Source organism: Impatiens glandulifera, chromosome 1, assembly GCF_907164915.1.
Source record: "Impatiens glandulifera chromosome 1, dImpGla2.1, whole genome shotgun sequence".
In the NCBI taxonomy this organism is placed as follows: domain Eukaryota; kingdom Viridiplantae; phylum Streptophyta; class Magnoliopsida; order Ericales; family Balsaminaceae; genus Impatiens; species Impatiens glandulifera.
In genome coordinates this window covers 116123361-116149202 of record NC_061862.1, presented here as the reverse complement: position 1 = coordinate 116149202, position 25842 = coordinate 116123361, and positions in this window count along the sequence as shown.

The window sequence follows — 25842 nt, the reverse complement described above, 5'->3', positions numbered from 1 at the left end:
TTAGACCTTGGAATTTGTTTTACCTGTGATCCCAGGGTGTTGATTATCTTCTTGTGTTGTATCTATGTAGTTAGGTCGATATCCTCTTCAAAGTCCTTGTAGAGAGAGACTTCATTTTGAGCTTGTTGACCAGCAGGACGGGAGTTAATAGGGGTGAACATAATCGGGATAACCTAATATGGAAATCGAGTAGAATAAGGTATGTTTTAGGATGTAGATGGAATTTTCTAATTAGTTAAAGAAATTGTGATCAATGTGTGTTTCTCCGTTACATGTTTATAAGTTTCCTTCATTACCCCGAACTCGGTTGTATTAACCATTTTGGGTATTGGGAGTTCTCCGGCCATCTTATGGCGTATAAAACATCCGGTTTTGGATTTTTTTTTGAGGCTGTGTCGACTGTCGCATTTGAGAACTATTACGAAACAAAAGAGGTGAGTGTTTGTAGTTGTAAAAGAGTACAATACAATACAAAGCAATGCAATACAAAGCAATGCAATACATATGCATAAAAAAATGAATTTTAGAGATTAACAATCTCTTTTATGATTTGAAAGGAAACAAACATAATGTTGTTGTTTACACATACTCGTAAAGTTTGTTACAAATAGAGCTCTTTTGTTGATAATTTACAAAAAGAAAAAAATGTGTTGATGGAGGTCACACTAAAGTTTAAGATCAGATCTAGACAATTTCTACATTTTGACAATGAAACTATAATTGAATTATAGACAACAACAACAATCAATTAGCATCTATAGCGTTTTCACTTTGATTCTACTTGTGACTTTCTCAAACGAAATATCCCATATCTGGCAAAGCTTTCTATTCTCTTCATTCCATTCGATTCATCTCCAGGATTGAATAAGTGCATTTCCATATGAAGTTATATCTCCCCAAATATTTTCAACAGTTCTACTTCTTCTACTATGAGTTCTTGAATTTCTCTCTTTACAAATATTATAGATTACTATTCCAAAGTAGCATTTCAACATACTTACATAAAAAGATCTTCTTTTGCTTTATTCTTCATCCACTCTTGGATTTCTTCCCATTTTCCTGGAAAGTTGATGATGTTCATGTACGTAACATAACTCCTCGAGATTTGTATTACAAAAGAGCATTACCCAAATAAATGGTTTATACTTTCCTCAACTCCCGAATATAGGACATAGTTGATATCAAGAATGTTTATGTAATTTTTATTCTATCTTCTGTTGTCAACATTTTCTTGTATACCAGCTAGAGAATAAATTGGTGAGGAGGAATAATTTTTGGAAACCATACCACATTATGTCAATCTACCACTTGTTCTCTTTTTCTAACCATATATCATGCCTTTCCTATAATGAACTTCTCGTATTCTTGGAGAATGAGATTTAGGTACTTCCTTTGTTTTTGCAGGATATTCATTTGGAAGGCATTGTGTCATTTCTCTAGATATCCTGCATAGGCCATGTGATCGATTGGCATGTCTACAGTAAAGGCGACTTCTATATAGTTGTAACTAAATTGCTTGAACAAGTTACGGGTGTAATAACAGGTAACCCATTCCAAGACCAAAAGCATAATCATGGGTTTATCGTTCATCATGAATTTCAATTTCTTGATGGGGTACCATTGGATAATTTCCTAGATCTAGTAATTTCTTTGTACAGGAGGTCCAAGAAAAGCTTCATTCATTCTCCTATACTGAAGAGAAAGGGACATGATGCGTTCAAGAAGTATTGGTGGCAAACATTTAAGTTTGTCGATTAGCCAAATGTAGAGGATTAAGGGTGAACCCCTTTTGCTCATGGTAGAAGTTATGAATGAGTTGTTCAAACTCATTAGTGTTTCTGCCAAAATAACACATGGGGGGTCTTTGTTTCCCCTTCGCATATGGTATACTACTTACAGTACTCTGGAGGAGGATTTACCATTTGCTGGTATTAAGATGTAGTGAGCTAGTAGGATCTTCATTGTTATCATGGACAATCCTAAAGTCAAAGGAATTTCTCCATTCCTTATTTTTATTTTGGTCAATGTTGGGAAGTCGATATCCTTGCGAGGATAACGTCAGATGTTACTTTAGAATATCCATACTCCTCTTGTAAGATCTTCTTTAGGGACATTAATTCCATAAATGACTTCAAATGAAGAATATTCTTGTTGTCCATCATTAGGATATCTCGGAATTTTTCTATGGTTGGGCACATATGTCTTTCTCCCACAAAGTAAGCCAGTTTTATAGAGTTGTACCTTCATTTCAGTTCCATCATGAAGGTGGAGTTGATCTCGAAGTTTTTGAACCACATAATGGGAATGAAGCCATATGATTGATAATTCCATCTATCAGCATGGACATTGTCTATTTCTAGAAATTCAAAACATTTATAAACATTCATTTGTTTTGAAAAGAAGGAACATGTTTGAGATTCTCAATTAGGTTTACAAACATACACATAATACATATATAGTAGTCACATAAGGGTTGTAGTGACGATGTTTTGGTTATTTGGGCACGACAAACAATTGTCTTGGTGATAATAACCAGATTTTTTGGTCTAAGGGAATCATAAGAGAGTTTTATTCACCGATAGTGGAATGGGTAAATCGCGCCATAAACCATGGAATATCAACTCTATTATGAATATCCCCTCAACTCTTTAATGCATGTGTCATATCAGACAACTCTTCTCCATATGGTGGGGTTGATCCTGTGAATTCTAGTTTTTCCTCTTGCAACATTACTCGGTTTGAAACAAGTTGTCATTCCTCATTAACAACCTTTACATGTAAGTGTAGAACTATCAATCCGGGTCGTGTACTTCTTTGCAAGTAAGAAGAGGGTGATGTACCATTTACATATAATAGATTAAAATAGGGTAAAACTTATTCATCTTTTAGGTGCAAACGTTTCAAAATCCATGTATATATTTTGGACTTAAGCATTTTATCTCTAATAGAGTCACTAGAAAGTTATACCCCGAAAAAACCCTTTGTTTCGGTTTCCGTGAAAAACTCGATGTTCGTGAATTTCAACCTCGTTTTGTATGTCAGAAAATTTCTTTTAAAACAAAACATTATTTTGAAAAGATTTTTAATGATTCTCGACAAGTTTTGAAATTAATTAAAAATAATTAATTTCGAGGTTCAATTTTAAATAATCCGGGGATTTGCGGTAATCAAATCACAATTTGAATTTTTATAAATTTTTTAGTTTAAATTAATTAAACATAATAATTTAAAAAGACTATTTATTTTGAAACAGAGTTGCCAATTGATTTTTGAAAATCAATAAAATTTGACATACGTATACATATTGAGTAGAGTTTTCTTTTGGTTCGTAGTTTGTTGATACTCGGGAAATGGCTTTTGCGCTTCATCCTTTGTACCCGTTTTAAAAACGGTCTTTACTTATAAAGTTGACGTTTGAAAATTGGTTGTATAACATATGAGTTTTAATCAATTCTTCTAGTATTAGTCATGCTTCTAGGTTTTAGCGTTATTTATAATATTTTATACCTAGAGAAAATCATTTATTTTTAAGTGTTAGATAAAATTGACCGGCTAAATAGAACTTAACAAAATAAACTTATTGTGCAGGAACGGTCAAGAATCAGAACTGGTCAAGAATCACAACCGGCCAGAAGAAACAAGTGACAGATCCAAAACCGGAAGTTGTCCGGTTGAACTAAATAACCGGCTAACATGATCACTTAGAATGAAGTACTCAGTCCAAATCCAAAGAACAAATCCAACGAGAAGATCCTTTAAAGAAAGAAGTCAAAGATATCAAATAAAGAACAGTTTACAAATTGGTGCAAACAGACACTTTGGGTATATGCAGAAGATGACATCAAAGGATCAGACTGTGACATTGCCATATTCATACAAGTCTGATGATATGCTGCAGGCTACAAAAGATCGTCTGAAGAAATAGTTACCATTTTGGTACAAGTCAAATGAGCAATCTCCCAGGTGCAGGCAACTGTCCAACCGACAATTGCCATAATCAAGAAAAGACAAATCAAAGTCGGTCTGCTCCATGCCTTGGAAACCTAAACCGCATTTAATGATATGATGATCCTATACTCAACCAATCAGATTCAAGGATTACCCTCAAGGTATCCGTTGAAGAAATGTGACCATTGGTACATTTCACATATAAAAGGAGAAGCTGAAGAAGCTGAAGACAAAAAAGTTAGATGCGAGATATAACATTTTAAATTGTCTAAGTGATCAAAAGTCCTTATCTCTCTAAGATTCAAAGCTTGAGTGTGCTTGTGAGGTGTATTACAATTTCTGTGAGAATTGTAAGAGTGATTATCGAGCAGTAAATAAGACTCGATCGTGTATTGTGTTTGTCTATTCCTTAGTGAATATCTTTCTCGTGGTTTGAGAAGAAGGGGTGACGTAGGAGTTTTATCTCCGAACATCCATAAAAACCTGTGTCTTGTGTTTTACTTTCTGTCGGTTCCACTTTCTAACAGACTAATATCTTTCTAACCGACTCCTACTACTTTAACCGCCCTCCTAATCTCCAAACCGATATTCTCCAGATTCTATCTCTATTCATCCTGTGTGTGTTGCTTCAACCTGAAACAAACCACTTCCGCACTTGAACTCGGTTCAAGGGTTTGTGACAGTTTGTGCAGTATTGAAACCGGTGTTAATTCTTAACCGGATTAACGCCAACTGTTGAGTGTTGTCAGAGAATACTTTCCGGCTGGACTCCGGTCCGCCATCGTCGATCTATATCCTAACAATTGGTATCAGAGTAGTCAGTTTCAATACTCAAGAAACACGGAGCAAGCAAGCATGACTTTCGGCGAGTAACCTCCAATGCTAGAAGGAGACGATTTTGCCAACTGGAAAATATGCATGCACCTGCACCTAATCACTATGGATGATGAGATGACATTCATTCTGTCTGTAGGACCGATCAAGATTGAGAAAGACAGAAAGGAATGGACAGTTGATGATAAAAGGAGAAACAATCTGGATAATCACTACATGAATCACAACTTCAAGTCTCTGGACAGAAACATTTTCAGTAAGGTCAGAGAATGTAAAACTGGAAAGGATGCATGGGAAATGGTGATTCAACTCCATGAAGGAAATGAAAGAACCAAGGAAAATAAGATAATGGTGGCTACTCAGAAATTTGAAAACATCAAGATGAGGCCAGGTGAAACCATGAAGGAGTTCAGTGACCGCTTCAAAAATGTGGTAAATGAGGTGTCGGTTCTTGGAATGAAGTATGACAACAAGGAAACAATCATCAAAGCGTTGAGATCTCTTCCTAGTGCATGGGATATAAAGACAATGGTGATGAGAGAATCAAACTGCCTAGACAAGATTAAGCTACATGATGTATTTGAAGACCTAAAGGCATATGAGTTTGAAATGAAATCCAGGATTGAAAATGAAGCATCAACGTCAACCGCTACTAAGGCACTAGTTACATCCATAGTATCAACAATTGTCGTACCGATCAAATCAGCAGAACAATTCTCTGAGGATGCAATGGTCGTGCTTGCAAAGAAATTCAGCAGATTCATGAAGAAAAACCAACTGACAAACAATTACAACTACAACTACGGTGATAAATCTAACGTTAGGTGTTATAATTGTGATGGTTTGGGACATTACAGGTGGGAATGCATAAAAGCCAAGACGGGACGACCGGAAACTGGATGATCAGAACCAAAGAAACAACTACCCACAAACCGGTGAAGGAAAGGAGATTTAGAAAGCACTGATAGCCGATGATAGAGGAAGTCTTTGGGCTCACAGTGACAACAATGATGAAATCTCTTGCCTTATGGCAAATGAGGAACAAATATTTGATTTTTCCTGTGAAGAATTTACTAGAGAAGACTTAGTCACCGCATTAAATGACATGGTAGTAGAGTATAAACATTTATCAACTTTAGTACCAACCCGACTTAACTTTAGAACCGATCCCATAACACCAGTCCGGCCCAACCTTGAAACCGACAGCATCCAATCCGATGAGATCGTAGAAATCGAGGCAACACCTGAACTATCCTCTGAGAATGAACAACTTAAGGAGTCAGTTCAAGAGTTTACCGAAGAAGATGAGTGAACTAAGTACTTAATAGTAGTATAGAAGAGATCTAGTGAAGTAGTTAGTAAAATGACAAGCTATCAAAGACCCTATAAGTGTAAATTTTGTCTCGGTTATGATAGAAAGACACCCACCCAACACAAACCTTCCAACAAATTGAATCTCACCAAAGACAAGCTTCCATTCATAAGCTTCGTCAAGAGCTCTTCAACCAATACTAAGTCATCTCATGACTCAAAACTAGCCAAGGAGATTACGTATGTAGGTCCAACCAATACAGCTAAATTGTTTCATCCTGAGAAAAGAAAACCTACTCAACCAAACAACAGGTACTCATTTTACACCGACCAAATCTCACCTCAACATCACAAGGTAACTCTAAGTAGACAGAAACACAACAAACCTAGCACATGCAGAACCATCAAAACCATCCCTTTATGCGAATAATTAAAGTATGGATACCCAAGAGACTAATCAATCACGGACCCAATTAAATGTGGGTACCATATAGTTGTAAATATGTGTATTTTACAGGTTATGATGAAGCGGCTAGGAAATTCTGAGTGGTATCTGGACAACGGTTGCTCCAGACATATGACTGGAAACAACAATCTTCTGACCGACATCAAAGTAGAAGCCGGTTCAATGATAGTTTTCGGTGACAACTCAAGAGGTAGAACTGTGGGCAAGGGTAAGATTGTCCATGGTAATTTAACAACTAACAATGTACTTCTTGTTGAGAATCTACACTTTAATCTACTAAGTATCAGTCAAATGTGTGACGCCGGATATACTGTAGAATTTCATAAACATGCATGCTTAGTTAAGAATTCTCAAGGTAGCACATTATTAACCGGAAATAGGTTAAAAAATATCTACAAAGTAGACTGGAAAAATGAAATTGAATATGATGTCTATATGGTAGCTTGAAGTGATCAAACTTGGCTGTGGCATAAGATATTAAATCATCTAAACTTCAAAACTATAAATTATATTCGTACTAATAGGTTAGTTGAAGGAATTCCTGATATAAGATTCAATAGAGAAAAAGTATGTTCAGTCTGTCAAATGGGAAAACAGACTAAGTCATCTTTTAAAAGCAAAGGATATATTCAATCTAACTGATGTCTTGAACTTCTTCACATGGATTTATTTGGACCGATTAGAGTCACTAGCTTAGGCGGTATGCATCACACTTTGGTAGTTATTGATGATTACTCTAGATATACATGGGTCATATTTTTGGCATCCAAAAGTAACACTGTCTCAAATTTAATTACACTACTTATACGTTTACAAAATGAGAAAACAACACGTATAAAAACCAGTAGAAGCGATAGAGGAACCGAATTTACAAACAGTACTTTAAATGCATTTCTTAAGGAATCCGGCATTAGACACAAGTTGTCTAGTGCTAGAACCCCTCAACAGAACGGCCTGGCTGAGAGAAGAAAATAGAACTCTCAAGGAAGCCGCGAGGTCTATGATAGCCGATTCATGTGTCGCTAAAAAATTTTGGGCCGAAGCTATCAGTACTGCATGTTATACACAAAACCGGTCCATGATTAACTAGCATCGCAATAAAACATCATACGAAGTATACTTTGATAGAATTCCAAACATTCGGTATTGTAGAATTTTCGGTTGTAAATGTTACATTCACATGAATGGCAAAACCTATTTAAATGTTTTTTATGTAAAATCCGATGTTGGGATAATGTTAGGATACTCTATAGTCAGTAAGGCATATAGAGTATATAATACCAGAACATTAACTATAGAAGAATCCCTTCATGTTGTATTCGATGAATCGGTTGAAAGTAACACTGCATCATCCTTTGATCTACACAACAGATTGGAAAATCATAATATCCACTCTGATAGTGAACATGAAATTCCAGTCTTTAGACGGTTTGTCCATGACTAAATGGGTATTGTTGAAACCCAGCCGGATCAAGCAGATCAAGCTGCCAAACAGCAGGAAGCTGACACCTCAGTTTCAACTGAGGAAATCGGTCGGTCTGACATTATTGTTCAGTCTACTGATACGTCTAGCCTTGATCAAATAATCGGACACATGGAAGTTAAACCAGTTTGAGAGTAATAATGTCTGGTACCTATTTCCTAGACCAAAAGATCAACCGGTTATCAAAACAACATGGGTATTCAGAAATAAGCTCAATGAAGACGGTTTGGTTACGAGGAACAAAACTAGATTAGTGGTACAAGGATACAAACAGGAAGAATGCATTGATTTTGAAGAATCATTTACTCATGTAGCTAGAATTGAAGTCATTAGAATTTTCCTAGCATTTGTTGCTTTCAAAAATTTTAAGGTATTTCAAATGGATGTTAAAAGTACATTCTTAAATGGTGAATTACGTGAAGAAGTATATGTTGAACAACCACCCGGTTTTAAAAATGCTAATCTGATCAATCATGTGTAACAAATAAGCTTTTACGGTTAAAAACAAGCTCTTAGAGCTTGGTAGGATATATTAACAAAATTCTTAATCAATCATGAATTCACCATAGGTTTAGTAGACAAAACTCTATTCAAATTCGAGAGGATGGAACATATCCTACTTATTCAGATATATGTAGATGATATCATTTTCGGTTCAACTGATACTAAGCTATGTGATAAATTTTCAAAACTGATGACTAACAAGTTTGAAATGAGTATGATGGGAGAATTAAGCTTCTTCCTAGGTCTTCAGGTTCGACAAATCGAAGGAGTAACATTCATTAACTAGTCTAAATACACAAAGGAATTACTAAATAAATTTGGAATGGAAACATGCTCTCCGGCCTCCAATCCAATGAGTTCTTCAATCAAGTTCGATAAAGATGATGACGGTCAGGGAGTAGACCTGATAGCCTATCGTAGAATCATCGGCTCACTTCTCTACCTGACAGCAAGTCGACCGGATATATTATTTGCAGTTGGAGTGTGTGGAAGATTCCAGGCTAATCCCAAACAATCTCACAACACAGCCGCTAAACGAATTCTGAAATATCTAAAGGGAACCCCGGAAGTCAGACTGTGGTATCCAAAGGACTCAAGTTTTAACCTAACAAACTACTCTGATGCAGACTATGCAAGTTGTAAAGTTGATAGAAAAATTACCAATGGAACCTGTCAATTTTTGGGAGATCGGCTCGTTTCATGGTATAGTAAAAAGAAAACATTGGATGCTACATCAACCGCAGAAGCTGAATACCTGGCAGCCGGAAGTTGTTGTGCTCAACTCCTATGGATTCAACAGCAACTAAGAGATTTCGGTGTCAACGCCGAAAAATCTCCAATATTTTGTGATAATACAAGTGCCATAGCAATCACATACAATCCGGTACTAAATTCAAGAACCAAGCATATTGATATCAGGCATTAATTCATCTGGGAACATGTCCAGCAAAAGTACATCCGGTTAGAATATGTCTCAACCGACCAACAAGTTGCTGACATTTTCACAAAGCCTCTGCAAGAAGCTAAGTTCTCTTTCTTCAGAAATATTCTTGGCCTTGCCGATATGAATCAACTTATTTCTTAAACCGAAATGTTACTCCTTTCAAAAAGAAACATCGACTCAGACAGACAAAACCAGCAGTTCTTCTCAATATGTCGGAAAAATTGAATTACTTATGTATCTATTGAAAAACCGCATTGCTTATCAGTTGCAGTAAACCGACCAGTTATTTAGAACTTTACCAAATAACTGCATCGGGACTAATAACTGAAAAACAACCGGTTTGGATATAATATGCTTTGGAATATTTGGTTTCTCAACAAAAGGGAATAAATGATTATGTTTGGACGAATCTGTTCTGAAAAGATTCCTTTTCAAAACAAAGTAGTCATGCCTCAAAAGACGTGAAGATATGATATCTCTCACCGTCTAGGCCTATGACTCACATCCTAGGTTATTATCACCCTAAATCTTGGCAAGATCTTTTATTCAACGGTTAATAGAATACAACGTGCTCCATCCACTAAATAACACCTTCAACTGCCTAATATATAAGTTAGATGAACATCAATCCATAATCACACATCTAAAATATTCTTCATCTCTTAGAAACCTCTCTCATCCTACTATCACAAAATGTCTCAAACATCATTCCAAAACATCCTTCAGATCGACTTTGAATCCGCCTTAGGATCAAACCACTTTGAGATCTACAAAATGTTTAAATCTCTTTAATACTCCGGTCTAAGTAATTTTCTGGATGACCGACACATTATATTTCCTGATACCGTCATGGAATTTTTCCAAAACGCGAGAGTTTTCCGTGGTACTCCCTTTTTTGACACTCTCTTTCAATCCAAGGTGAAAGGCACCGTCTTCGAGTTCACAGAGAAAGATTTCGCTCGGTGTTATGACCTCCCAAGAGAGGGTCTCACCGACCTCTCTCCCTCGGCTGAATAGAAAGCCACAATGTTCCAGCATTTTTCTCGCTCTCCTCTTCCGGTTGATGATCACGGTGCAAGATCCTCTTTGAGGGCTGCATATCAGTTGCTCAACGATATCGTCGGTAAATCCATCCTTGGAAAGGATGTTACCAACACTTTCTGTACCAAGTCTTTTGACATCATGACAGCCATCACTAATAATGTTTTGGTCAACTGGTCAACGTTACTTTTTGACAACCTCATCTGGATGATTTCCACTCGTCACACCAGTTTCATTCCCCAACTCAGCACCCTCCTCTTCGATCTCGGTGTCCCTCTCTGTCCGGACGTAGAAATAAGCCCACTTCTAATCATGTTTGGAGACTCGGCCGATGCATTCTTCGACCGCTTTGAGAAAGCTTGGAAGAAGAAGCAGAGAGGTAGCTCCTCCTCCAGCCGCTAAGAAACCATCTTTTCGGAACAATTGGTCGTTTTGTTGTATGCACCGGTTGTATGTTTAATGATGTTGATCTTTTGTGTGTCTTTCTTGACTTCCTATAATGTGACTTTTTCTTTCCTATGATAACGCTTCACATCGGTCTAATATATCACCTACTTCCGTTTTATCTACTTATGGAATATTAAATTTTGATTGCATGGAAACCACAAAACATTAAATTCAGTCAGTTTCCTATAATAAAGCATTGAAAAGACATCTCATAAATGACAAAATCCTATAATAAATGCCCCTATGTTATCTTTCCCTCTTCTACTTCCTATTTAAAGAGCCTCACACTATTCTTCAAACATCACAACACTTCTTACTAGATCTCAAAGCATACAAACTCCTTCTCTCTAAGCACGTCCTGAAATATATCTCACCCAACACTCTGAAACTTTCTGTGTTCACTTTGAATCAATGCTCTCTTCCGATGACATTGAAACAAAAGAGATCGTATTTGATTCACTAGTTGACACTGGCATCCGTGAATTCCTAGAAGTATCCGAACCTATTCTTCTTCCTGAGGTATTGGAGTTCTTCTCCAATTCTTCTATGCTTGATGACGATCTCATCGTCTCCATTATCAATGATACCGCCATTATTCAAATCTCCGAAAATACAATTGTTTAAATGTTCAACCTCCCGACTGAGGGATTTTCGTATTTTCCCCCTGGGTGAGCGAAACGCATGATGAGTATGCTGACATGTTCTCCATTTCTGATAATCCGGTTCCAAACAACGGCCCCAAAGCCCAACTTGCCCCTCACATTCAACTACTTCATGAGATCGTCAACCGATCCATTATGTGTCAGGTTCCAAATCAGAACTACACCAAAAAGGTCTTCCATATGATGACCTATATCGTCGGTCCAACTCCGATCAACTGGGCCTTAGTCATTTTTGAAAACCTGAAAATAATGGTCGTATCCAAGAAAAGGCTCGGCTACGCTCCTCAGCTAAGCCAAATCATTCGATCAACCGATCCAAGTCTTGGACCGGGTTCACCGGTGAACCCGACAAACATTCTCACCAAGGAATCAACGGATGAGAAGATGGCTAGGATGGTTCTTAGGTTCCTTGATTAGGTTATTTCCTAAATGGTCTCCTTATAAAACCGCTCATGTTGTTCCAATCGATCTTACATCGGTTTTATATTTATTATGTCAGTCAACATCGGTTTTATTTTGACTATATCAGTGTATTTCTCTCCTCATTAATAAAATCTTGACCGATTCCATCATTACATATTATCAAAACTTCACCGCTCATCGAAATTTACCGCCTAAAGTTGCCGCCAACGAGTTTTGGAGGGAAACTTTGGCGCCTTTTCTTGATGTGACAGCTCACATCTTTCAATGCGCCGGTTCGAATTCTAAGACGCGTCCCCACGTGGTCTATAAATACACAATCACACATCAAAATTTCATTTTACGCTCTCTGCTTTCTCTCTCTTGCAATCACTCTCAAAACATTCAAGCTTTCGATCAATTTTTTAAAATTCAAAATGGGTCGTGACAACGCTCTTTTTGTCCACATCGTGCAAGTCGATTTCAAAGAAATTCGAAACAATGGTTCGGAAGAAGCTCGATACGTCATCGGACTAATCACTGATTCGGGTCTGGAACACTTCCTGAACGGACCGTTCGTCATCTGTCAGGAGGCGATCACATAGTTCTTCACAAACGCCACTCTAAATGACGAGACCATCTCTATGACGGTCGGTGGACAAACCTTCGAGGTCACAAAGGATTTAATTGCTGAAAATTTTCAACTACCGACAGAAGGTCATGATTTCACCAAAGGTAGAGATATAGATGAAACCCTGGCAGTTTGTCTTGATATTTCTTGCACCGACGAACCGATAGAGGGTTCCGGTAAGAAAGGAGACCTGAAACCGGAATACAGGCCGTTGTGCGATATCATCTCAAAATCCATTCAGGCAAGGGGAGGTAACTTTGATAGCCTCACCAATCTCAAGATTGAAACAATGGTCTTGATTGTCAAAGGAGAAAATATCAACTGGGCGGAGGTGATCTTTTCCAACCTATGCGAGATGGTGGATCGTACATCCAACCGATCTTAGGGATATACTGTTCCACTCGGCAAACTTATACTTCATTTCAACGTTCAAACCGGTCCAGGAATTCTCCTTCCAAGCAGCAAGATAGTAAAACCGTTCACTTCACAAAAACCGGCAAGGCAAAGAAAGTTTCGGCAGTTAAGCAGCCAAAGGCTCAAGTAAAGAAAACACAACCCAAGAAGAAGAAAGCTCCGGTGGCAGAGGAAACCGGAAGCGAAAGAACAATATCCGCTTCTCATGCATTCGGATCGGTGAATGTTCAGGCCAATGATCAAGCCAATGTTCCAAACCCGACTATCTCCACGGCTAGCATTTCTAGCCGCTCCAAGGATAACTCCGGCCATCCGGTCAATACCTCTACATCTCCTGCTCACGAAACCGAGGAAGATCGGTCAAACAATGATCACATGGCAAGCAGCAAAGGGAAGGAGAATCTAGTTGATTATGAGGATGACGAGGAAGAACTTCCTGCGGTGAATGTTGAAGCCGAAACCGGTCCGGCCGGACAACCGGAAACAGTAGAAGACACACTAAAGGATATGGGGGATGCTTTTATTCTGAAAGTCATAAATAACCTCACTATGAAGGCGCACGAACGAAGCAACATTTTTTATGAATGGGCTTCTATGAGAGCGGAAATCGGATTCGCCGATATGATCCCACACTGTCCCGCTCATCTGAAGTGGGAAACACTGGTAGAACTTGACAATGCGGTCTTGGAACTGGCGAAGACAAGAAAAGTTGCGGTTGCTCTTAAGAGAGGACCGCTCGTGGAAATACACACCAAATTATAGAGTTCACCCATTCAATTCTCCGCATGCAACAACAACCATAAGAAAGGACTCTCATTGATCATATGGTTCTAGAGGAACTACAGAAATCGGCTTAGGAAATGGAAGAAATAATGATCCGACTGGAATCAGAGACCGGTCACGAAGATGAAGCTACCCACCCCCCCTCGGTCAGATTTTAACAATGGGGATGGAACGCAAAGGTCAGAGCCTAACGTCGGTCACCCTTCAAAGGAAGTCAACGCTATTTCCCCATCAAAGTCCCCGGCCAGGACTTCTTCAAGTAAGTCCCCTGAACTCCAATACATTGATATTGAGACGGATAATCTGGTATCCGGTTAGAATGATCCTCCATGCACCGATCCTCCGGTGGAGTCTGACATGTCTAAAGAAATGATAAGGGCATGCTTCGAGGAATTCTTCTGAGATGCTATTGCACCATAGATGGCAAAAATGGAAGAACAAACACGAACATCAACCCAGCGACTTGACTCAGCAGATCAAAAGGTTGCAACACTTGAAGAAGAAAGTGCTCAAACCGACTCCTCTTTAAAAGCGATTTCGGCACAACTTGAAGTTGATAGAGGCTAAGATTGCAGCCGATGAAGCAAGAATTAAGGAAAATGATATCGCAGCCTTAAGGATTCAGAAAGAAAAAAATGAAAAACTGAGGGTCATGAAGGAAAGAGAACAATCGGATGCGGGAATGGCCCGACATATGTCTTGTGTTTTACTTTTTGCCGGTTCCACTTTATAACCGACTCATATCTTTTTAACCGACTCCTACTACTTTAACCGCTCTCCTAATCTCCAAACCGATATTCTCCAAATCCTATCTCGGGCACTCGAGCATCATCATCCAGACCGGGTTACGATCCGTGCACTCCAGGAAAAGGACTAATGTCAGACTATATATGGGACATCGTAAATAGGGACAACAAGAAGAACAACAAGAAGAGGGAATAAATTTCCACATTTCTTTATGTCCACTTTAGTCTATCTTATGTCTACTTCAGTTTATCTTATGTTTAACTTATAATATTTTCTATATAAAGTATCTTTGCAAAACCGGTGTATTTTCTTAACGTATTTTTGAAAAACCGGCCTATTTCTTACATCTTGCATGGTTTTGAATATTTTAAATAAAATAATCAAAAAGGGAGAAATTGGTAGATAAAAGATAAAAAATTTCACAAAATTTTTCAAAGATAAAAATTTTTAACAAAATTTTTCAAAATCCGGTCTAAAAACATCTTTCAAAACAAACAATCACCAGACGCATGGTTTTGAATATTTTATATAAAATAATCAAAAAGAGAGAAATTGTTAGATAAAATTGACCGGCTAAATAAAACTTAACAAAATAAACTTATTGTGCGGGAACGGTCAAGAATCAGAAAAAGGTTAAGAATCACAACTGGCCAGAAGAAACAAGTGACAGATCCAAAACCGGAAGCTGTCCGGTTGAACTAAACAATCGGCTAACATGATCAGTTGGAATGAAGTACTCAATCTAATTCCAAAGAACAAATCCAACGAGAAGATCATTTAAAGAAAGAAATCAAAGATATCAAATAAAGAACAGTTTAAAAATTGGTGCAAACAGACACTTTAGATATATGCAGAAGATGACATCAAATGATCAGACTATGACATTGCCATATTCATACAAGTCTGATGATATGCTGCATGTTGCAGAAGATTGCCTGAAGAAACAGTTACCATTTTGGTACAAGTCAAAGGAGCAATCTCCCAAGTGCAGGCAACTGTCCAACCGACAGTTGCCATAATCAAGCAAAGACAAATCAAAGTCGGTCTGCTCCATGCCTTGAAGCTTAAACCGCATTTAATGCTATGATGATCCTTTACTCAACCAATCAGATTCAAGGATTACCCTGAAGGTATCCGTTGAAGAAATGTGACCGTTGGTACATTTCACCTATAAAAGTAGAAGCTGAAGAAGCTGAAGACAAAAAAGTTAGATGCGAGATACAACGTTTGATATTGTCTAAGTGATCAAAAGTTCTTATCTCTCTAAGATTCAAAGCTTGAGTGTGCTTGTGAGGTGTATTACAATTTCTGTGAGAATTGTAAGAGTGATTATCGAGCAGTAAATAAGACTTGATCGTGTATTGTGTTTGTGTATTCCTTAGTGAATATCTTTCTCATGGTTTGAGAAGAAGGGGTGACGTAGGAGTTTTATCTCCGAACATCCATAAAAACCTATGTCTTGTGTTTTACTTTCTGCCGGTTCCACTTTATAACCGACTCATATCTTTCTAACCGACTCCTACTACTTTAACCGCCCTCCTAATCTCCAAACCGATATTCTCCAAATCCTATCTCTATTCATCCTGTGTGTGTTGCTTCAACCTGAAACAAACCACTTCCGCACTTGAACTCGGTTCAAGGGTTTATGATAGTTTGTGCAGTATTAAAACAGATGTTAATTCTTAACCGGATTAACGCCAACCGTTGAGTGTTGTCAGAGAGTACTATCCGGCTGGACCCTGGCCCGCTATCGTCGATCTAGATCCTAAAATGAAGGATGTTAGGGTTTAGAAATAAACACCAAACATGCCTTAGTCAAAATAGTATTTTGTGGAAACATCCCAAAAATATTTTGAAATAATTTTCTAATTTTTCGGGATATTTAGAAAATGGTTTGGGGTTCCAAAATTACAAAAACAATTTTGAGTTTTTAAAAGTAGAAACAAATAGGCCTTAGAACCGGAGTCTTAAGCCTTGGGTTCGTTTTTATGGGTCGCGGTCTAAAAACACTTGGTTTTGGTGCTAAGGACTCTTGGTCCTTGGCTGAGATTATCGGTCTGGGTGTATAAACACATTAGTCCTTGGTTAGCCCTAGGTTAAGTCTCTTAGTCTCGGGTTTAAGAATTCCCAGTCTTGAGTCGAGATTCCTCGATCCTGGGCTTGGACCTACCAGTCCTGGTTCTGGAATTCTTGTTCCTAGGTTTTGGAATTTTTCGGTCCTAGGTTGAACCTTTCGGTCCCAGATGAAAATCCTCGATCGGACCACGTGGTCCTATTGAAATTCTCAATCTAAGGTCTCGGTCCTAGGTTTTAATTTCTCTGTCATAAGTTTCGGTTCAAACCGATGATTTTCAGTCAGACCACCTGGTCCTGTTAAAATTTTGGGTTTTGAAAAGGGGAATCAAATAGGCCTTAGGACCGGAGTCCTAAGCCTTGGGTTCAGTTTTATGTGTCAGGGTCTAAAACACTCGGTTTGGGGGATAAGGACTCTCAGTCCTTGGTTGAGATTATTGGTCTAGGTAAACCCATCAGTCCTGGTTAGCCCTCGGTCTTGGGTTTAGGAATTCTTTGTCCTGAGACGGGATTCCTTGGTCCCAGGATTAGACCTCCCAGTCTTAGGTTCTGGAATTCTCGGTCTTAGGTTCTAGTATAATTCATAGGTTGGACCCTTTGGTCCTATATGAAAATATTGGGTTGCACCTCTCGGTCCTATTGAAATTCTTGGTCTTATGTCACGATCTTACGTTTCGGTTCGGACCAATGATCGTCGGTCGAATCACTCGGTCCTATTGAAAATTTTGATCCTAGGTTTCAGTCCTAAGTTCGAAATTCTTGGTCCTAGGTTTCGGTCCACACTGATGATCGTTGGTCGGACCTCTTGGTCCTTAAAAACACTAAAATTCAGATTTTGTATTTTTATTTTTTCTTGGATTCTTCAATTCATGGGTTTGGGTCCCAGGAACATGTTGATCATCATCTCAAGGTATTAATCAACCTAATAATGATCAAATCGTTCAAAAGAGTTCGTGATCAAAATATGGATTTTTTATTTTTTAAAGTTATTTTGAGGAGAAATGAATTATGCAATAGCTTTCTTATATCTCATATATACTTGATTGGTATCAAAATAAGAACACTGATTGTTCGTTTTGATCAAATCAAGAGAAATCAAAAATATCTTTTTTTTAATAATTTAGATTTTGATCAAACATGATCGGGATGGATCAATAATGATCTAAACAGTCGCTCAACATGATTACAATCATGTTGGGAAGCCTTTTAGGATGTGATTCAAGAGAATTAGCCCAATAACAACAAATATGTTTTTTTTATTTTTAAAATTTAATTGAGGTTTTCTGTTTTAGGTTCATTGAATGTTAACAAGTTATCCAGAAAGTTAAAAATGATCATATGATCGATTTCCAATCATAAAACACCAAAAACAATAAACATACAAGCTTATGCAATTTGAAATATAAAAATTCAAATTCAAACTGTAAATATAAATTAGAGGGTGATTGAAACCTTAGCAATGATTGGAGAACACTCATTGATCCTACGGGAAGCTTTTGGGATGCTCAGATCCAAGCTTTAAGGCATTAAACAAAAAAATTGAAAAATATGAAAGCTTAAAGTATTAATAGCATATTTTTTATTTTCTTTGATTTGAAGGTGCATATTCCATTTTGAAAGTCGATGGTCCTATATAATTATTATATATTCTCTAATTTTTTATTTTAATTTGTGGAATGCGGGGTGCCCCGTTTTCGGGAACAATATGATTCTGGAGTGGATTCCTTGACTTCGGGATGACTCAAGGAGTATTTGTATCATCCAAGGTTAGTTGATCCATCCAAGTGAATAGTGTTTTGGTTGTTCTTGGCTCAAGTGGCCGAAATATGTATGAATCATCCCTATTTTGATAGGAGAAATTGTTAGATAAAATAGATAGCTAATTAGTACGTAATTAATTATCAAAAAGAATTTAACCAAATCCACCATTTGTGCAAGAAATGCAGGAATTGGTTTACCTCTCATTTCGGTATACCGATATCAAAAAGATGGCGCAAACTGAGATCATATAAACAAACTTTTTATTCATTTATCTTTACAACGGAACTAGTAGAGGATCGGTTCGGCAGTGAAAAACAGTTTTACCGCTCAGCTTCATGAACTGTAAACTTATAAGCTATACCTTAGGAAGAGAAATCAGTTTCTATACTTAGACAGTATGACCGGTTGACCGATATAAAAAAAACGGCGCAACCGGTATATTGTTCGATAAACTACTTGGTATATTTCTAAGCTACTATACAAGACATAAGACTATCTGTAAAATGATCGGTGGTCTAACCGATCACATCCAAGAGACAAGCCAGTCTTATGCTAAGACAAATTTACACTGAATGTAGCTGGTAGTGTACTTTTCAGTGCAATACAAAACACTTTTGGAAAATACAGAAGAAAGCCTTCAATCGTACAGACTGTATTATTTCCATTTTATTACAAGTCTAATAATATCTCTTAGGAAGAAGAAGACTATTAAAGTATTCAGATACCTATTTTTGGTATAAGTCTAACAAAAGTCCATTTTAAGCAGATATTTGTCACATTACTCCAGATAATCAAATCTATAGAAGACAAAGATGCATATTGATATACTCCTTGAGAAGTATTAAACGCATTAAATGCCCCGTTGTACCTCCTTGATCAACCATTCAGAATCAAGAAACAAAGGGCTACCATGAAAGTATTAGTTGAGGATGAGAAATATGACCGTTGTCATAGTTTGCTACTTAAGGGATCAATTCATAACAAGAAAAAAAAAGACAACATACAAGTGAACAAAGATATACATAAGAACACAGAATCAAACATCAAACAAAAACCTCAAATCATCTATGTTGATATATTGTAAAGTATTTCAAAGTGTGTGTTAGAACTTCACGTGTATTACCTGTGTGAGTAGTGAGTGTTGTAAGTCGAAAACTAACAGTAAATAAGCCTCGGTTGTTCGACGTAGTGTAAACTTTTCTTGAATATTTTGAGTGAATATCCTTCTCAACGTTTGAGATGAAGAAGTGACGTAAAAGTTTTATCTTCGAACATTCATAAATAATATGTTGTGTTTTTTCTCTGTTTCATATTTTCCTATTATTGTCCAAACTGTGTGTGTTGCTTCAAGTTGAAACAAATTGTTCCTCACTTGAACTCGGTTCAAGAGTTCGTGACAACTTGCGTAATATTGAGACCGATATTAACTTCTTACCGAGTTAGTATCAACCGATGTTTTGTGTAAGTGTTCATCCTAGCGAGACCCTCAGTCTCCTTCGGCGATCCCAATCCTAACAAATGATATCAGAGCAGCTAGTCTCTATCATCAAGCAACCAGACTCCAGCATGTCTTACAACGACAAACCTCCAATTCTAGAAAACGAAGAGTTTGTCGATTGGAAGATTCGCATGCAATTGCATCTGACCACCATGGACGATGAAATGATGTTCATCCTCTCTTATGGTCCAATAAAGATTGGAAAGGAAATGAGAGAATGGACAGCTGATGACAGGAGAAGGAACAATGTTGATAAACATCTGTAGAAGTGCCATCTACAAAACATTGGATAGAAACACTTTTGCCAAGATCCGAGGGTGTACCACTACAAAAGAGGTGTGGGAGATAGTCATCCAACTCCATGTAGGGAACGAGAGAACCAGAGAAAATAAGATAATGGTGACCACTCAAAAGTTTGAAAACATCAAGATGCGTCCTGGAGAAACTATGAAGGAATTTGGTGACTGCTTCACAAGCGTGGTGAATGAACTATCAATCATTGGAAAGAAATATGACAATAAAGAAACGATTATCAAGGCTTTAAGATCGCTCCCCAGTTCTTGGGACATTAAGACCATGGTGATGAGAGAATTAAGCAGCCTTCATAAGATGAAGTTGCACAACGTCTTTGAAGATCTAAGAGAATACGAGTTCGAAATGAGATCCATAAATGAAGATGAGATCTCATCATCAACTACTACCACAGCTCTAGTGACCGTTTTGGAACCGACAACTCCTGTACCGGTTAAATCGGCTGAACAGTTCAGCGATGATGCGATGGACATGCTAGCTAGGAAGTTCGGAAAGTTCATGAAGAAGAACCAACCAACCAACTCATACAACTACAACTACTCTAACGGTAACAAAGCTAACGTTCGTTGTTTTAACTGTGATGTTTTAGGTCACTACAGGTCAGAGTGCCGGAAGCCACAAAGGGATGACCGAAAGCCAATTGAATAGAATCAAAGGGAAGGACATCAATCAAACAGTCAAGGCGAGGAGATCCAAAAGGCCTTGATACCCGATGATGGTGGAAGCTAGTGGGCACATAGCAACTCAGATAGTGACGATGAAGGAATCAATTGTCTTATGGTAAATGAAGAAGAGGTATTTGACTTTTCATCTGAAGAATTCACCCGAGAAGACATGGTCACTACACTCAATGACATGGTCATTGAGTATAGGAACTTGTCAAATCTCGTACCAACCAGCTAAATTTTCGGACCGGTGGACCGACTAAACTTCAGACTGGTGGACCGATTGAACTATTCTCTAAGAATGAGAAGCTCAAACAGACAGTCCAATCGTTGACAAGAGAAAATGAACGAACTAAATACGTGATGGCTGCATGGAAGAAATTTGGAGATGTTGTAAGCCTGATGACGAGTCATCAAAGACCCTATAACTGTAAATTCGATTTAGGCTACGACAACTTTATAAACTTTGTCAAGAGTACATCAACCAACAGTAAAGCAAATCACGATTCAAAATTGGCAAAGGAAATTACATATGTAGGACCAACTGACACATCAGGATGACTTAATCCTAAGAGAAGGAAAGTCAACCGGCTGATTAAATAAGAACATGATGGGAGGTCAAATCGGTTTCATCTAAGATCACCACCACGACAGAATGAGGTATTCAAAGGCAGACAGGGAGATGTCAAGCCTGGGACAATGAACTATTAAGACTATTACATGGAGATTCATCCGATTAATTCGAGTATGGATTCCCAAGAGACTAATTAACCGTGGACCCAATTAAATATGGGTACCAAAAGGTGTAAACATATATACTTTGCAGGGAAAACAAAGAAAGCGATTGGAGGACTCAGAGTTGTACTTGGATAGAGGATGCTCTAGTCACATGACAGGAAACGGAAAACTGCTTACCGACATTGTGAGATAATCCAGTTCAAAGATTATTTTCGGTGACAACTCCAAAGGTAAAGATGTGGCCAAGGGTAAGATTGTCCATGTCAACCTAACCATAAATAATGTATTACTTGTTGAAAACCTAAGTTTTAACTTGCTTGGCATCAGTCAGATGTGCGATATATGATACGCAATAGAATTCCAGAAACAAGCATGCTTAGTTAGGAACCAATAGGGAAACACTTTACTAACCCGGAATAGGATAGGGAACATATATAAGGTAGACTGGAAAACTAAATGTGATAACATTGTATGCATGATAGCTAAAAATGATCAAAATTGTTTTTGGAATAAAAGATTAAATCACTTAAACTTTAAAACGATTAATTATATTTGCACTAAGGAACTAGTTAAAGGTATACCTAACATGAAGTTTTCAAAAGATAAAGTATATTTTTCATGTCAAATGGGAAAACAAATTACATAAACTTTTAAAAGTAAAGGAAATACTCAATCTAACTAATGCTTAGAACTACTTCACATGGATCTTTTCGGACCAGTTAAGGTAACTAGTCTAAGAGGAATGCATTATACTATGATAATTATTAATGACTATTCTAGATATACTTGGGTTATTTTCTTAGTTTTTAAAAATAAAGCTACTCCAAATCTGATCAAAATGCTTAGACGAGTACAAAATGAGAAATTTATACATGTTAACAAAATTATGGTGATAGAGGTACTGAATATGCCAATAGTACTCTAACAGCATTTCTTGAGGAATCTGGTATTAAACACGAGTTGTCTAGTGCCAAAACTCCTCAACAAAATGGACTGGCTGAGAGGAGAAATCGAACCCTCAAGGAAGCTGCAAGATCCATGTAGCCGATTCGGGTGTTGCTCAAAAATTGTGGGAAAAATCTATATATACTGCATATTTTACTCCAAACCGATCCATGATAAATAAGCGTATAAACAAAACGCCCTATGAAGTATATCATGATAAAGTTCCTAATATCCGGTATTTTATGATCTTTGGATGTAAGTGTTACATCCATAACAATGGCAAAGATTATTTGAATGTTTTCGATGTTAAATCAGACGTCTGTATCATGTTAGGTTATTTTGAAGTTAGTAAGTCATATAAAGTATACAACAATAGGACTCTTACTGTTGAAGAATCATCTCATGTTGTCTTTGATGAATCTATTGAGAGAAATACTACATCAACCATTGATCTACACAACAGATTGGAGAACATAAATATTCAATCTGATAGTGAAGATGAGGTTCCGGTCTATAAAAGATTTGTTTATGACCAGACGGTTAATGATGCTGAGATTCAGCAAAATCAAGCTGCTTCACAACAGGAAGTTGATGCCTTAGAAACCACTAAGGAAACCGGTCGGCCTGACTTTGTTCAGCCTATCGGTCTGTCTAACCTTGATCAAATAACCCGTCAATTAGAAGACATCTCTAGACCGAATATTAAATGGAACAAAGATCATCCTCCTGAAATTATTATAGGTAAACCCTCCTTACCCATCCGAAGTAGGCATCAATTGTTAGATGAATATGCAAATTCAGCATTTATCTCACAGATTGAACCGAAAAAGGTGGATGAAGCATTATTGGATCCCGATTAGATCTTAGCAATGCAAGAGGAACTAAACCAGTTTGAGAGAAACAAAGTCTAGCATTTCATTCTAAGACCAGCAAATCAATTTGTCATTGGAACTAGGTGGGTCTTTCAAAACAAACTCAATGAGAACAGTTTGGTTACGAGGAACAAGGCTAGACTAGTGGCCAAAGGATACAAACAGGAAAAAGGCATTGATTTTGAAAAATCATTTGCTCCTGTTGCCAGACTAGAGGCCATTAGAATCTTTCTTGCATTTTCCGCATTAAAAAATTTCAAAGTATTTCAAATGGATGTCAAGAGTGCTTTATCAATGGTGAACTAAGTGAAGAAGTATATGTTGAGCAACCTCCTGGTTTCAAAAACCCTGATTTAATTAGTCATGTATATAGGTTAGACAAAGTTCTTTATGGTTTAAAACAAGCTCCTAGTGCATGGTATGATACTCTAACAAAGTTTATGTTCAATCATGATTTTACTATAGGATCGGTAGACAAGACTTTATTCAGATTTGAGAAAAATGAACACATTCTACTTGTTCAGATCTATGTAGATGATATTATTTTCGGTTCAACAAATCCAAAGTTATGTGATAAATTCTCTAAAATGATGACCGACAAGTTCGAAATGAGTATGATGGGAGAATTGAGTTTCTTCTTAGGTCTTCAGGTCCGACAGATTGAAAGAGGAACGTTCATAAATCAATCCAATAATACGGAAGAACTATTAAAGAAATTTGGGATGGAAAGTTGTTATGTTGCATCTACCCTAATGAGCCCTTCAATCAAATTAGACAAGGACAAAGACGGTCAGGGTGTTGATATCACAACTTATTTTGGAATAATCGGCTCACTTTTATACTTAACAGCAAGTCAACTGGACATTCTATTCGCAGTCGGAGTATGAGAAAGATTCCGGATAATCCAAAACAATATCATTATACTGTTGTCAAACGATTATTGAAATATCTTAAGGGAACTGAAGATGTGGGATTATGGTATCCAAAAGATCCCAGTTTCAATCTAACAAACTCCTTTGATGCAGATTATGCAGGTTGTAAGATAGATCAAAAAAGTACTAGCGAGACCTGTTCGTTCTTAGGTGATCGGCTCGTATCCTGGTACAACAAAAAGCAAACATCAATTGTTACTTCAACTGCAGAGGCGGAGTATCTTGCGGCTGGCAGTTTCTGTGGTCAACTTCTATGAATCCAACAACAACTAAGGGATTTCGGCATTACAGCTGAGGAATCTCCGATCTTCTACGACAACTCAAGTGTCATTGCGATCACATACAATTCGGTGTTGCATTCAAGAACAAAGTACATTGATATCAGTCACCATTTTATCCGAGAACATGTGCAGCAGAAACATATCCGGCTGGAATATGTCTCAATTGAGCAACAAGTGACCGACATCTTCACTAAGCCACTACAGGAAGCTAAGTTTTCTAATTTCAGAACTATTTTGGGACTTACTAACAACAATCAAATTATTCCTTAGATATACTGGCATGCATTTAGGGAGAAAATTTCTCAAAAGAACATTTCATACTATGCATATATGAAAAATTGAGCATGTTCTTAGGAAGAAGCTTCCGCTTCTCAAAAATACTCTTAGTAGAAAACCATAAATTTGGCACTTTAATAAAAACGGTTGGATTTCTCAAATTTCGGTATTCTTTCAAAAGACCGGCCATACATTAACATACGTGCATAAAAACTAGAAGGAACGAATTCAAGCAAATAAACCGGACAACTTTCTCCTCTTGAAATTGGTAAAATAACTTTACCAAAATAAGTGTAAACAAATTCGAACGGCCTAAGTGATTCGGAAAAACAGATCTATTATTCTCTAACTAAACAACTACAGCATGATAACTCTAATGCTCCAAGTTGAAGTTGTATTTATTCAGAACAAAATAACCAATCTTTGTACAACTGACTTCATCAAAAAGCCAATCAATTATTTACACTCTAATTTCGCTAGCTTTATTTTCCACTCAAGGTGGGACAACTGGACGGTGTTCATGATTACTACTTAAAAATATTTCTTCTGAAAAAGTAAACCGTTCATCCTCAAACAACGTGAAGACCTATGTTTATCACTGTTCGAAATGAAGGGCTGACATTTCACCAAAGAGGAAATTTCTTGAAAATGACATAAATATCTTCTTCTCAATCATCATAAGTCTGAATAAAATCTCCTACTACCTAACAAAATCTAAGACTTACTCTAAATAGGAAACCCTTGTTTTATCTATTTAAATGATAATCCTACAATACCAAATAAACCAAAAACTCTCTCAAAAAGAACTTCCCTTCAAAGATGAATCTCTCAAACAATACTCTTTTAGTGGATTTTGAGTCAGCTCTACATTGTGAA